Genomic DNA, 14,042 nt, shown 5'->3' with positions numbered 1-14,042 from the left:
GGATTCAAATGTTGTGCGACACGGAGCTATCTGTTGCGTCGCGCTGCACCCGAGGCTCTGACAGTATTTATAGACACAAACAAACAATGCTCGTCCTCGTCGTTCCTGGAGAGGAAGACGAGGAGGAGGAAGGTTTGCTGCTTTTATAGGACCACTGCACATCCCTGGACGCCACTCAATAAGACAACTTTCGGGTTGCACCTTTTTCAGGGTCTGTTGCCATGGCAACTGATGCTGTGAACTTAACCTGCGTGTTAACTGATGTGATCAGTGAGCGACAGATTGTTTCTATTGTTCATGAAGCTGCTTTAAACATCTCAGTCAGCCTCCTGAACTCTTTGGATTCAGGTTTTGTTCCTGTTTGTTTGTTTGTTTGTTGTTTGGAGTGAGGTCTGCAGCACTGCCATGTTTTCCCTGCAGCTCTTGAGTCTGAGAGTGAAATGAGTCCAGATAACCCAGAGGTTGATGCTCCTGCTCATCAGAGGAGAAAATGTCGGCCTGGAGCTGCTTGGTGTGTGCCGAGCGCTGAAACGTAGCGTCTCAGTCAGAGTTTCCATGTGAGCTTTGTAAGAAGTCCTGTGGCAGAAGAAGCACAGCATTTCTGGGTTTAGTTCACTTTGCCTGATAAATGTTGGGGATCGGATCCAACATGAGGAAACACTGATCTGGTCCTGCAGCTCTCCTCTCAATGTTTATTACACCAGACACCGGGGGGGGGCTGACCCGAGGAGCTGGCTGACCCGGGGTCGGGGGTCCGCAGAGGGCGGGGCCCCGGGGCCTCCGCTGGGCGGAGACGTGAGCGGAGACAGCAGGGGCCCGGGGAGGACGGGCCGAGGAGCACAGAAGACGTGCAGGTTGATGTGAGCTGAGGCACTTTGTCCTGCAGCAGCTTCACTGTCCCGCTACTGGAGGACACCCCTTTTACTACAACTCCCACAATGCACCACTCCACTGCAACTGATCAGCAGCAGGGAAAGAGACTTTAGAAGAAACACAAGCTCAAATAAGTCCATGTACCTTTTTTTTTGTTTGCAGTTACCTTGAAAACATGTACTTCAATGAGCACATAAGCTTTTTATGTGGGAATTACTGATGACTGAGTTTGAAGTAATACTGAGAAAACTGCCAAAAGAATCTGCAATAATTGGGATTACATTACATTTCCCCCCAACTTTCTTATGAAACTGTGTTTAATTGCAAATTCCAGTTTTTGGAGGGAATGTATTTCTGGGACGGACACATCAAGACAGGATGTTTAAAAGTTGCTTTATTGAGTAACTTTGATGGTGAAGTAACTGCAACTTGGGAAAGAAGTTGGGAGTAACTGTAATCTATTACTTCCCTGCTTTTCTCTTGGAGTTTGTGTGGCAGTCGGTGCTCTTGTGTTTCTTGTGACTCACATTCAAGTGAAATCTGACATTTCACTGTGTGTGTGTGTGTGTGTGTGTGTGTGTGTGTGTGTGTGTGTGTGTGTGTGTGTGTGTGTGTGTGTGTGTGTGTGTATGTGTATGTGTGTGTGTGTGTGTGTGTGTGTGTGTGTGTGTGTGTGTGTGTGTGTGTGTGTCTCCGGTTGTTCAGCATGCAGCGGCGGTAGCGTCTGTCTCCTCGCCGGCGCCTCCTGCTGGGTAATGTATGCTCGCTGTGCGATTCCCGACCTGTCTGAAGTGATTTCTGACGGCCTTGTTTAATTAGCCGATGTGTGTGTACTTTTATACATATTCATCAGCCGCAGATCGCAGCTCGATTGATGTTGTAATTGATTCAGAAGGTTTTATAATTCCTGCAAAAGCAGACAGAGAATTTCAATGACTTGGCGATTTGGGGGGGGGGGGGGGGGGGGATCTGAGGAGCGGCGCCTCCACCTGAGGATACGGCGTGGCGTCGGCGGTTCTCCAGGAGACGAGCGGGGGCTGGCGCCGCTTTGTTGTCCCCGATTCCAGCAGTAAATCACACATTTAGGATTTATTAAGACAAGAAACAGTTTTGGAATGGTGGATGTGCGGAGGCTCCGTGGAGATGTGCTCATTACTCCGTAGCCCCGGGCCATGCTCGCCGCCTCCCATGCACCCCCCCTCCCCTCGTCTGCCACGGCGTGCCCGACGCCGTAATGTCACAGCGGTTTGTTCAAAGCCGCGGCGATGATTTGGGCTCCCAGCAGGTGCCGCCCCGATGTCTGTTCAATTATTAAAGTGAGGGCCACATGGATGCATTACAGCCGCCGCACCCATTAGATAAAAAGACGAGGGCTTTTGACACGGCGCATATTTCCTCTGCGCCTCACAAAGAGCGGCGCAGCTCTTTCTTCTTCCTCGGTTTTGTTTTATTCATCACCGTTCTTCTTTTGGTATGCATGCAAATATTAAAGAGCCATTTGTTCCCTTTCAGTGTTGTGGGCACAAGAGCTATCGTGATCTTTTTGATTTCCCCCTCGTCAAACCGAGGTCATGTCTGCTCCTTGTAGCTCCCTCCGCTCCTTTTAACTCCCCAGCAGCCCCCCGTCGCCCCAATCTAACCATGAAAACTGCCGTCGACTTGATAAATAAATCATGCGCCGGACACAAAGTCAACCCTCGTCACAATCGCCGCTCGCAGCCGCCGCCGTCCCTCCTCTCCCGCGCTCAGATCCCCACACTTTGATGACGCTGGAAAACCAATCAATGCCCCAACAAAGTGCGGCGCCGGCGTCACAATCAAGTGGAACCTAAAAGATGACAGGAGGAATTCTTCATCTGATTCCAGACGCAAAGTTTTCTGGGGAAAAAACAAAAACTCTGAAAAGAAGATGATGCAGTGTGTGTGTGTCTGTCTGTCTGTCTGTCTGTCTGTCTGTCTGTCTGTCTGTCTGTCTGTCTGTCTGTCTGTCTGTCTGTCTGTCTGTCTGTCTGTCTGTCTGTCTGTCCGTCCGTGCAAATGTAAGTCAAACATGGCTGATAGTTGATTGTTGGTATTTATCACTAATCATGATTTGTTTATTACATGAATGAACCAAATTATATATTTTTAGATGCTCTATAATCTGGTGTTAGAGGAGGACGATGCTCTATAATCTGGTGTTGGAGGAGGAAGATGCTCTATAATCTGGATTAGAGGAGGACGATGCTCTATAATCTGGTGTTGGAGGAGGAAGATGCTCTATAATCTGGTGTTGGAGGAGGAAGATGCTCTATAATCTGGATTAGAGGAGGACGCTGCTCTATAATCTGGTGTTGGAGGAGGAAGATGCTCTATAATCTGGTGTTGGAGGAGGAAGATGCTCTATAATCTGGATTAGAGGAGGACGATGCTCTATAATCTGGTGTTGGAGGAGGAAGATGCTCTATAATCTGGTGTTGGAGGAGGAAGATGCTCTATAATCTGGATTAGAGGAGGACGATGCTCTATAATCTGGTGTTGGAGGAGGAAGATGCTCTATAATCTGGTGTTGGAGGAGGAAGATGCTCTATAATCTGGATTAGAGGAGGAAGAGCTGTAATTTATTTGCATGTGAATTGATTGCAAAAGGAACTTATTGATTGTGATCAATGAATTAAATTCACTTCCAACACAGGAAATCACAAACAGTTTGTTTCAGTGAAGTGAGGCTCTGCAGCGTTGGGGGTCATTATTGATCAATGATTGAGCAGCAACAGGAAGTGGAAATGTAGCAGGAGGCGGGTCTTTATGTCACAGGATGACTAGAAACACTTTGATCACATCAGGATCCACCTTTAATCAAACATTGGGCTCATATAAAGGAAAGTCATCAAACCTGATCAGTTCACCAGGTGACCTCTTTAAACTCTGCTGGTCTCATTCAGGTTAAGGTGAAGAAACATAGTTATCTGACTCTTTCAATGAGTTTTAAGAACAAACAGCAAAAGATCAGATAGTTATTTAACATTAGCAGCAGTTTGAAACACGCCTGAAGAATAATCAAGCAAGACAAGATGATTATCTTCCACTTCAGCAATCACACTCCCACTAAAAACCACAACAATTCTTCATCAAACAACAACAAAGGACAAGATAATTACCTGCCATTACTAATCAGGCTTCAAAAGAGAGCGACATGAGAAATCTGCCACACTTTATATTAACGGATGTTTCATCACAGACTGACAGAAACACAAATACCCACTTTGGTTTGTTTTTTCTGGGGGGGCAATTGAAAAAAGTAGAAATGTGTTGTAATATATTACAACTTGTGGCCTAACTGACTTTATAAATTGAAATTGGGCCGCAATTGTGTGTTTGTAGTGTGAGAAGCTTTAGCAGCTTGAAGCTCATGAACATTTTTGGGGTTTTTAGGCCTTAAATTTCACCCCAAAGTGTTTTTCTTCCAGATAACTGAGCTCGTCTTCCAGTGAAGAAAGAAGTAGCATCAGGCCGCGCATTCAACCTCCCCACACCAACAAACCCCCATCATCCTCCTCCTCCTCCTCCTCCTCCTCCTCCTCCTCGTTTGATTCTTGGTTCTGAACCTGCCAACAAATCCTAATTGCACCCCACACTCTTCTCTTCCCACCGATGCTGCGCGCTTCGTGCCACCAAATTCCTTGTGTGCTAATTAGGCACGCAACCACAGTGGATACACTCCTGACAGGTGCTGCTGGCCTGCCGGGGTCACACACACACACACACACACACACACACACACACACACACACTCACACACACACAACGAAAGAGTCGCTGGTGTTCACAGCATTAAAAATAAATGGAGAGAGGAGAATAACGAGAGAGGCAAGACGTGTTAATTTCTAGCTTCCATCTGTTATTACATAAGCACTGCCAACAACGACGCATCTCCGGAAGAATGGCGAAAGGGGAAAGAGAGGAGGAGAGGAAGATGGAGAGCTGAAAAGAAAGAAAACAAATCCTAAAACAGCCACAACCGGAGTCCTCCTGCACGGGAGCAGTGGTCTCCGGGGACGCAGGAGAAACGTGATGGATGGAAGACAAACTTGAAGAGTGGATCCAAAACAGTTTGAACACATAACCTGGTGTTCCTCTTCCCACAACGTGGCGGCGAACGATTGAGGAGCTGCAGCCTCCAGAGGGTTGGTGGCGGCGGAGAGAAAGTCTGTGGACGTGAAGTTCTGTTTGAAACTGTTTCACAAAGTGTCACACTGGAAGCTTTGCTTGAGTTTTTAATACGACGTGAGAGAAGCACCAAAAGGCCGTTTTGTTCCCGTCGCCACCAAAAAGCTGCACTTTTACATTCTCTGTCTGACTGAAGTCGTCACAAGGTCCTGAAACGAAAGGTGACGACCGTCATGGAGCAGTGACCACGGAGCGGTGACCACGGAACGGTGACCACGGAACGGTGACCACGGAGCGGTGACCACGGAGCGGTGACCACGGAACGGTGACCACGGAGCGGTGACCACGGAACGGTGACCACGGAGCGGTGACCACGGAGCGGTGACCACGGAACGGTGACCACGGAGCGGTGACCACGGAGCGGTGACCACGGAACGGTGACCACGGAGCGGTGACCACGGAACAGTGACCACGGAACGGTGACCACGGAGCGGTGACCACGGAGACACTGCCTCATCCATTTAGCTTCAATTGCTGCATTAGCTTCAGTAGCTTCAATTGCTGCATTAGCTTCAGTAGCTTCAATTGCTGCATTAGCTTCAGTAGCTTCAATTGCTGCATTAGCTTCAGTAGCTTCAGTTGCTGCATTAGCTTCAGTAGCTTCAATTGCTGCATTAGCTTCAGTAGCTTCAATTGCTGCATTAGCTTCAGTAGCTTCAATTGCTGCATTAGCTTCAGTAGCTTCAGTTGCTGCATTAGCTTCAGTAGCTTCAATTGCTGCATTAGCTTCAGTAGCTTCAGTTGCTGCATTAGCTTCAGTAGCTTCAATTGCTTGAGTTGCTGGGACTCGGGGTTCAGCTCTGTGAGAAGCCGCCAACTCAGACAACTTAAGACGAGGGTCACACCTTTTTCAGGGTCCGTTGCCGTAGCAACTGATGCTGTGAACTGAACCTGCATGTTTCAGTGGTGTGATCAGTGAGCAACATGTTGTTTATGTTGTTGTTTACGAAGCTGATAGAAAGATCTTAGGCAGCCTCCTGAACTGTTTGGATTCTGGGTTTGTTCCTTTTTCTTTGTTGTTTGTTTGTTTGTTGTAGAGAAACTGTCATGAGTTGGTATTCGGTTGCTGCTTCAAATCATTACATCGGTTATGGTTGAGTTTCACATTATGATTGTTGATCAAACCAGACATGGACTCATATCAGGCAGTATCAGAATGTTAGCGGTTGACGGGAGGAACATTTTGTCTTCATGCTTGTTTCACGATTCCTGGAACTCGCCGGGAGACTTGAGACGGCGTTTTGTTCAGTGTTTGTGCAGCAGCAGAGTGCTGACTCAGCACGGCGACTCGCTCACATGCGTCTCCACCTGCGTCCATTGAAACGTGTGACGTGTGGGTTTGGTGTCATGAGCAGCAGGAACTTCCCAGCAGCTCCGTCCTGTACAAACACTGTGGGGACAGCCAAGACGTAGGAAAACATCCCCCGTCCGAGGAACAATGGTAGCGGCTGAAAACAAGCGCCTCCGAGGAGTGACGAGCTCCTCCAGTGCTGCCGGTTCCACGCCCCGAGGTGACGGCGCCGGCTTCCTGGCTGGCTCCGTTGTCATGGACGGAGGAGGAGGAGGACGGTCTCCCGGGTCCCAGGCTCCGCCAGCGCACCTTGTAATTGTTGTGTGTTATTTGTTACTTTCATTGTTCTGCACCTGCTCTCTGTCAACGGAACTCCTGAGGCCGGAGCGCAATTAAGCCCCGCCGCCGCCGCCGCCGCCGCCGCTTGACGGAGCAGGAGGGGAGGATAAATACCTTTTAGCGCTCAAGGTAACAAGCGGAGGTTGACAGTGAGAGGCCTCGCTGGGAGCAATTTCCTGTTTGTGTGTGGAGCTCTGACCTCCCTCTTGACAAGGTTCCAGGGCTGATTACCGGCTCGGCCGGCGTTACAGATGTTCAGCGGGCGGGAGGTGCCAGATGTCCGGGCGGCAGCTCGCCGCTGAGCGCCGTCCGTGGTTCCTGAATGCTGGCCGAGGTCGGAGGACATCTCCCCGGCTAAGTGGCTCACATGTTTGCAGGGATTGTAAATTGTGTTTTCCTGACCTCCGCCGGCCACTTCAATGAGTTTGTGTGTGAAGCTGCTTCCTCACACACACACACACACACACACACACACACACACACACACACACACACACACACACACACACACAACCTCCTCCCAGCAGACGTGTTCTGGTCCAAACCTCCAGGTGAGACGTCACCAGGTTCACAACCATGGTTCTTGAACTGTCAGCAGACGGCTGGATTCACAGCAGCCACATGAACACATGACTGCTTATGACACCATGAAGTGGAAGAAGTCGTCCAATAGGAACCTTCAGCTCCTCGCAGACAAGACGAGTAGTTTATAGCCAGAAAACAGGCGGTTTGAGGTCCTAGATTTATTTGTTTGTTTGTTGATGAATATGTACACAAAAGAAAAGAAGGAAAACAAGAGAAACAAACAGATTGAATCAAAACAAAGACACTCAGAAATCAGTCTCGACGCTCTGATTTCACAATCTGTGCTTCACGTTTTCAGAAAGGTTGGAGGGAAAAGTCCAACCTTTTGTAATCCTACCCCTTTACATGTTTATGTACATGTTTCCTAATTGACGGTTGTTGTGTCCTCCACCAGCAGATTGTTTCCCCTCCGCCAACTGACTCCATTACCCACAAGCCCTTGCTGTCATGGCGAAACCCTGAACGGGCCAGAATCGGCTCTTGATGTTGGATTTCTTTGTGGTTGACCTGAATGTTGGCAGGCGTTGAGACGTGGATGTAGACGAGGATATTTGTGAGCAGCTCCGTCCGTCGGTCTCCTGGACTCAACAGGAGGTGTTTGGCTGGTGTGTCGGCGCTCCGCTGCTTTTCCTCCGCTTGACGAGACGTCAGACGTCCAAACTGTTGTCTCGTCCTCGTCCCGGTCCGCTCGTCTCTTCGGGGACCGCCATTTACATTCACGGCATACTTCCTGTTGGCGGCGGGCTGGGCGCTCGCCGACATGCCAGTCAGTGTCGCGGCTCACGCAGCTATCGCGGCGGCCATGCGGCCTCAGCCTCTGCCCTCCATGCATTATTCACAGCCGCATTAAAACAGCGGCGCTGAGTCGGGGAGGTGCCGTCACAACAGCTGAAAGTGTCTGTCACACACTTCTAACTTCCTCTTTTTTTTCCCAGCAGTGCAGCTGCCTAAATGAGAGGGATTAAGCGAACTCCCCGCTCAGAGGAAGAGCGGCCTGGATTAGGGCGGCGGCCATGGACACTGAGAGCGTTGAAGCAGGAGCCACCGCTGCTGCTTCTCCTGCCGACGGGCAGAGAGGAGGCAGCGGTGCACGGCCCTCGCCGGGACCGCCGGCCGCGCTGCTTCAACAGATACATTGACAAGTGCAGCGCCGCCGCCGCCGCAGCGCCGAACATGGAAAAGCATGTCGGGGCAAAGAGGGGAACACTGGCAGACAACCCCCCTTCTCCTCCCCCCACTTTCCTCTTTGTCTCCACACCATGTTCACTCTCACACTTTGGATTCCGGCACCAAAGACACACATTCTAGACGTTTATTCAACAAATATTGAGAATTCTTTTTTTCATTTGTTTTTGTCAACATTATGGAGGACATGTCTCCTGAAGCTTCATAATGTCTAGAATCACTCAGCTTCTCTCTCAGATCTTGAATATTTCACAGCTATTCTCGAGATATGATTTCTTATTTTCCCCAGAAACACCACAGATTGTTTAATTAGGTGAATAAATACTGTAGATGGTCGTTTGCTCCAACAATTTAGACAAGGCTTTAAATATCTACGTTCAGGGAGTCAAATCAAGAATCTTCTCTCACCAATGATTGAAGTGTAAGCAGCTTTTCTTAAGCTGTGAAAAGGTTAAAAAAAACAAACACACAAACTATGAGGGGATATGATTGAACTGAGGTCTGTAATCTTTGGATTCAAGCTTTGTACCGAGCAATTCCCCAAAACATCAACTTTCCCCTCCAGGAGGATTACTGGAGTGTTTGTCACTTTCTTTGTGATCAGCTGAGTCAGGATCGTGAAGCCAAGATATAATGAGAATTCATTGGTTATAAATGAAATGAGTCCAAATCTGTGGTTGAATATTAAAGTCTCCCCTGTTGAATTTGAATGTTCACAGCTTTTAGAGAGATATAACAATATATTACTTTTTTTTTTTTTTTTTAATAAAAACCTGCTGATACACTTTCCTCCAAAACACGAGATGAGTTTCTCAGCGGAAACAAACTAATCCCACGTTAATGGTCCATTTTTTCAAGGTGTGTCAAAAAGCTCAGACATGTTGGTCGTAAAATGACACAAACTTCAGTGTGGCCTCATTTTAAATTCCTCCTCATGGTTCTCATTCACGGCTCTGCAGGTCGATGTAAACATGGAATCAGTTCGTGGTGATAAATGGAGCGTTTTTCTGTGGGAAGGAGCCCAAACTGCACTTTCTTTGTTAATAATGGCCTTGTTTAAATGCAAATCCTTCACTGAGACACAGAAACAGTGTTTTCCAGCGCTGGATGCAGTGATGGTGGAGGGAAGAGTTGTGCCCCCGCTGCCCCGCTTCCTGAGCAAATCCTCCTCCACCCAGTGGAGATGAGAACAGGTGGTGGAGCAGTGTGAGAACCGCCAGGAACACCTGCTGCTGAAACCCAACCTGGTTCCTCCATCACATTCCAGCAGAGCTAGAGGGGGGGGGGGGGGGGGGGGGGCTCACTCTCCCACCGTAAATTACCCTGCGGAGCTCCTCTCAAATCCTTCTGACATTCTGGCCCTGGTCTGGCCCTGGTCTAGCTGCAGGCTCCGCCCCTGGTCTAGCTGCAGGCTCTTCCCCTGGTCTGGCCCTGGTCTAGCTGCAGGCTCCAGCCTCCGCCCCTGGTCTGGCCCTGGTCTGGCTGCAGGCTCCAGCCCTGGTCTGGCTGCAGGCTCCGCCCCTGGTCTGGCTGCAGGCCCTGGTCTGGCTGCAGGCTCTGCCCCTGGTCTGGCTGCAGGCCCTGGTCTGGCTGCAGGCTCTGCCCCTGGTCTGGCTGCAGGCCCCGCTCCTGGTCCGCCCCTGGTCTGGCTGCAGGCCCTGGTCTAGCTGCAGGCCCTGGTCTATCTGCAGGCCCTGGTCTGGCTGCAGGCCCTGGTCTGGCTGCAGGCCCTGGTCTATCTGCAGGCCCTGGTCTACCTGCAGGCCCTGGTCTGGCTGCAGGCCCTGGTCTATCTGCAGGCCCTGGTCTGGCTGCAGGCCCTGGTCTGGCTGCAGGCCCTGGTCTATCTGCAGGCCCTGGTCTACCTGCAGGCCCTGGTCTGGCTGCAGGCCCTGGTCTATCTGCAGGCCCTGGTCTGGCTGCAGGCCCTGGTCTATCTGCAGGCCCTGGTCTGGCTGCAGGCCCTGGTCTAGCTGCAGGCCCTGGTCTGGCTGCAGGCCCTGGTCTGGCCCTGGTCTAGCTGCAGGCCCTGGTCTGGCTGCAGGCTCTGGTCTGGCCCTGGTCTGGCTGCAGGCCAATTGGCTGAAATGTAGAAGGAAGCAACAGTTTGTACAATAGATGATCAAATGAAATGTAAAGTGTAAAGATGAAGTGAACTTTTCTGATGTGTATGTTTCTCGTCTCTTGATTGTGTTTGGCATTTTATTGTGACGAGCCACAAAGTTCAACCTGAAACACGCTGAGCTTCTGCTGCGAAAGGTTAATTGAGGGTTTTTATGGAGTGATGAAAACCTTTTAGTCCATTTGAATTGTTTCTATTTGTTCAGTTTAGTCAATGGATTTGGTTGCATTGAAATCTAATATTAAATCAAATTAAAGTGTGATTTCCCTTTTATTCCTGTTCTTTTCAGATTATATATTGATCTGACATTAAAATGTTAATATTGAGAATTTGTACAGTTTATGATCACATTCTGACAACTTGGTGACACTTTTCACTTTCTGACTGATGAGAGAAGAAAACTGTGTAAAAGCTGTCTTTCAGCCAAACGTCAGTTTAATAACAGACAGAAGCTGAAATCACTTCATTTCACTTTCACATTTTCAGTGAGAAACAAAAGAAATGTCTTTATTTAAAATTCCCGCTGAAACACAAAGTGTAAAGTTTGCAGTAACGGTATGAGAGTTCAGTTTTATGAAAGAATTAAAATAAGTGTCCCCAGTGATGAGCTGCTGGTGGTAAAGGGGTTGACACGAGGCCCGGTGGCTGCAGCCCCCCCCCCCCCCGACTGGTGACTGATGCCTCTTGCTCTCCTCCGTCAGGCTCCGCCCGCCAGACGGCGCCCGGCCGTAATCAGAGCGACAGGTGATGCGTCGGTGGAAAGAGGAAGCTGATGAGCAGCGTCATGTGATCCGGTGAGTCTGAGATTGGTTTCACATCCAGGAAAGTGACAGCAGCTGGGCTGGAGGACAAACTGCTTTAATAGACGTCCGTCCAACACGAGGGGCTTCAATAACTCCAGTTGTGACGTCGACCAGACCCTGTGTGGAAACCTCATGTACAGTAACAATCTGTGCATGTAGTCACATTAAACTTCATAATAATAGTGGAGAAGCAGTGGCAGTGTCTGACTCCTCCCACCTCTCTGTCACTGGCATTGTACATGATTCATCCCTTCATCTCATCTCTACATGAAGAACCTCTCATTCACTCTGTTGTGATCAAATAAACATTACATCTCAGTCCATAATGCAGAGGACTGGAACACTGTGATTTGTAATGCAGTGAACCAGAACCCTGTTGGAATATTGATCCGTTTGCTCACTTTGACACCAAACCTGTCGAAGTTGTGAGGCTGCAGCCGGATGACGCTTCTCCTGTGTGTCTGAGACGTCGCGTCCTCCAGCTCCTCCTCTTCCTCTTCCTCTTCCTCTTCCTCCTCCTCCAGCTCCTCCTCTTCCTCTTCCTCTTCCTCCTCTTCCTCCTCCTCCTCCTCCTCCTCCAGCTCCTCCTCTTCACTGACAAATACAAGCGCAGCTACTAATCTGATGATGGGAAGCAGAAGTGCGTCGTTGGTTATCAACAATCAGCTGTAGAAGGTTCGGTTCTTCCTGGACAGAAACTTCATGTCGATCTGTTTCTGCACAACATATCAGCTCCTCTCTTCCTGCTGCTGCAGTTTCTCTCCTGACGTTAGAACCAGGCTGGCTGTGCAGCGGCGTGAGTGAACGGGTGAACGGGTGAACGGGTGAGTGAAGGACTGGAGCCCAGTGTGAGTCTCCCAGTGTTCCTCTCCACCGTCGTCTCATCAGTCCAGGTTCAGCAGGTTCACAGCTCATTGGTACAGATCTGCTGTTACCTCGTTGATTATTGGCTGACCCACAGCAGTGGTGTCCAACATGGCGTCCAGCATGGCGTCCAACATGGCGTCCAGCATGGCGTCCAACATGGCGTCCAGCATGGCGTCCAACATGGCGTCCAGCATGGCGTCCAACATGGCGTCCAGCATGGCGTCCAGCATGGCGTCCAGCATGACATCCAACATGGCGTCCAGCATGGCGTCCAACATGGCGTCCAGCATGGCGTCCAGCATGGCGTCCAGCATGGCGTCCAACATGGAGTCCAGCATGGCGTCCAGCATGGCGTCCAGCATGGAGTCCAGCATGGCGTCCAACATGGCGTCCAGCATGGCGTCCAGCATGGCGTCCAGCATGGCGTCCAGCATGGCGTCCAGCATGGAGTCCAACATGGCGTCCAACATGGCGTCCAGCATGGAGTCCAGCATGGCGTCCAACATGGCGTCCAGCATGGCGTCCAGCATGGCGTCCAGCATGGAGTCCAGCATGGCGTCCAGCATGGCGTCCAGCATGGCGTCCAACATGGCGTCCAACATGGCGTCCGGGACCCACTTGGTGATGAAAGTCAGTGTGAGGTGTGCAGTGCTCTGCAGGCGTCACAGTTCCGTCCTGCGTGGTGATTGTTCAGTATTTGAAGTTAAAATGATGTCAGTGACTGGTCTTCCTGCTCGCCATCAGTGAGGCTCATGTTGCTCTTCCTCATTACCCAGGCTTGGCTGAACTCTGACCGTGGCGGCTGGTGGAAGTGCGTCGTTTGAAGCACGTCTCGGTGTTGAGCTCCACAAACTTCACACAGAACTTGCTACAACACTTTGTCATCTGTGGCCCAATTAGCAAACACATTTTCCCGCAAACAGTGAACGGCAGAAAAACATGAATTCTTGAAGGTGGATCATTAGCTGGAGATAAAGGAACGCTCCTCCTCGCACTCCGACTGTTTCAAAGAGCGGCGGCTTGTTTTGGGCTGTCAAATCCCCTCGTTGTTTATTAGTGGGTGCGTCCAAATCCCAGCTCTGGTGTGCAGCTCCTCGCCTCGTACCGCCGAGCCAGCCGAGCTTGTGATGGCTGCTGCTCCTCTGAGCGGCGCCGGGCCGGAGAGCGCGGCGCCGGCCCAGGGGAGGCGCGATCCACCGCTATTTGTCAGAGCTTCCCGGCGTCACTGTTCATGGATGGGCCGGCGGCGGCGGCGGCGGTGGCGAGGGGCTCCGACGCGCCGCCTGAGTGTTTTGTGTTTGGCTGCTGTCACTGGAATCAGAATGTGAATCTCACTTTGTCTTCATCTGCTGCTAAACGCTGACAGACCGCTGAACCCTGACCTGACGGACGCGTGTTCGGCGCAGAGCGGAAGCAAGGGGCCTCTGGTGAGGCGGTCAGCCATCATGGCTGCTCGGCTGGCAGAGGAAGGCCCGGCCCGGCCCGGCCCGGCCCGGCCGCTGGAGGGTTAGAGCCGGTCAGACCCGGCTGCACCGCTCAGCCTAATGAGAGGATTGTCAGAACATCACAGCTGATGTGTGGCGGCTCCACTTTGTGCTGAGCCGTCACTTTTTCTCTTTTCTCACCGGCTTTCACCAGGAAAGCAGCTCAGAACCAGTAAATATCACATTCTAACGTCTCACGCTCTCTTTACTGCTGCATGAGAACAAGGCCTCATTTAGAGAAGATATGATACGTTACCATCTCGTACTGTATTACTAATATACAT

General features: G+C 50.5%; 1 long non-coding RNA gene across 1 annotated transcript in view; it reads left to right on the top strand.

The window, feature by feature from the left end:
* The window catches only part of LOC308147441, a 35,722-nt gene that overhangs the window by 1,571 nt on the left and 20,109 nt on the right, over window positions 1–14,042 (top strand). Inside the window, exon 2 of the long non-coding RNA XR_013937154.1 lies at window positions 11,306–11,398. This is a non-coding gene — a long non-coding RNA (uncharacterized lncRNA). The remainder of the gene's footprint in view (window positions 1–11,305; window positions 11,399–14,042) is intronic.

Source organism: Blennius ocellaris (genome assembly GCF_963422515.1).
Source record: "Blennius ocellaris genome assembly, chromosome: 24".
In the NCBI taxonomy this organism is placed as follows: Eukaryota; Metazoa; Chordata; class Actinopteri; order Blenniiformes; family Blenniidae; genus Blennius; species Blennius ocellaris.
This window is presented reverse-complemented; position numbering and strand designations above follow the sequence as displayed.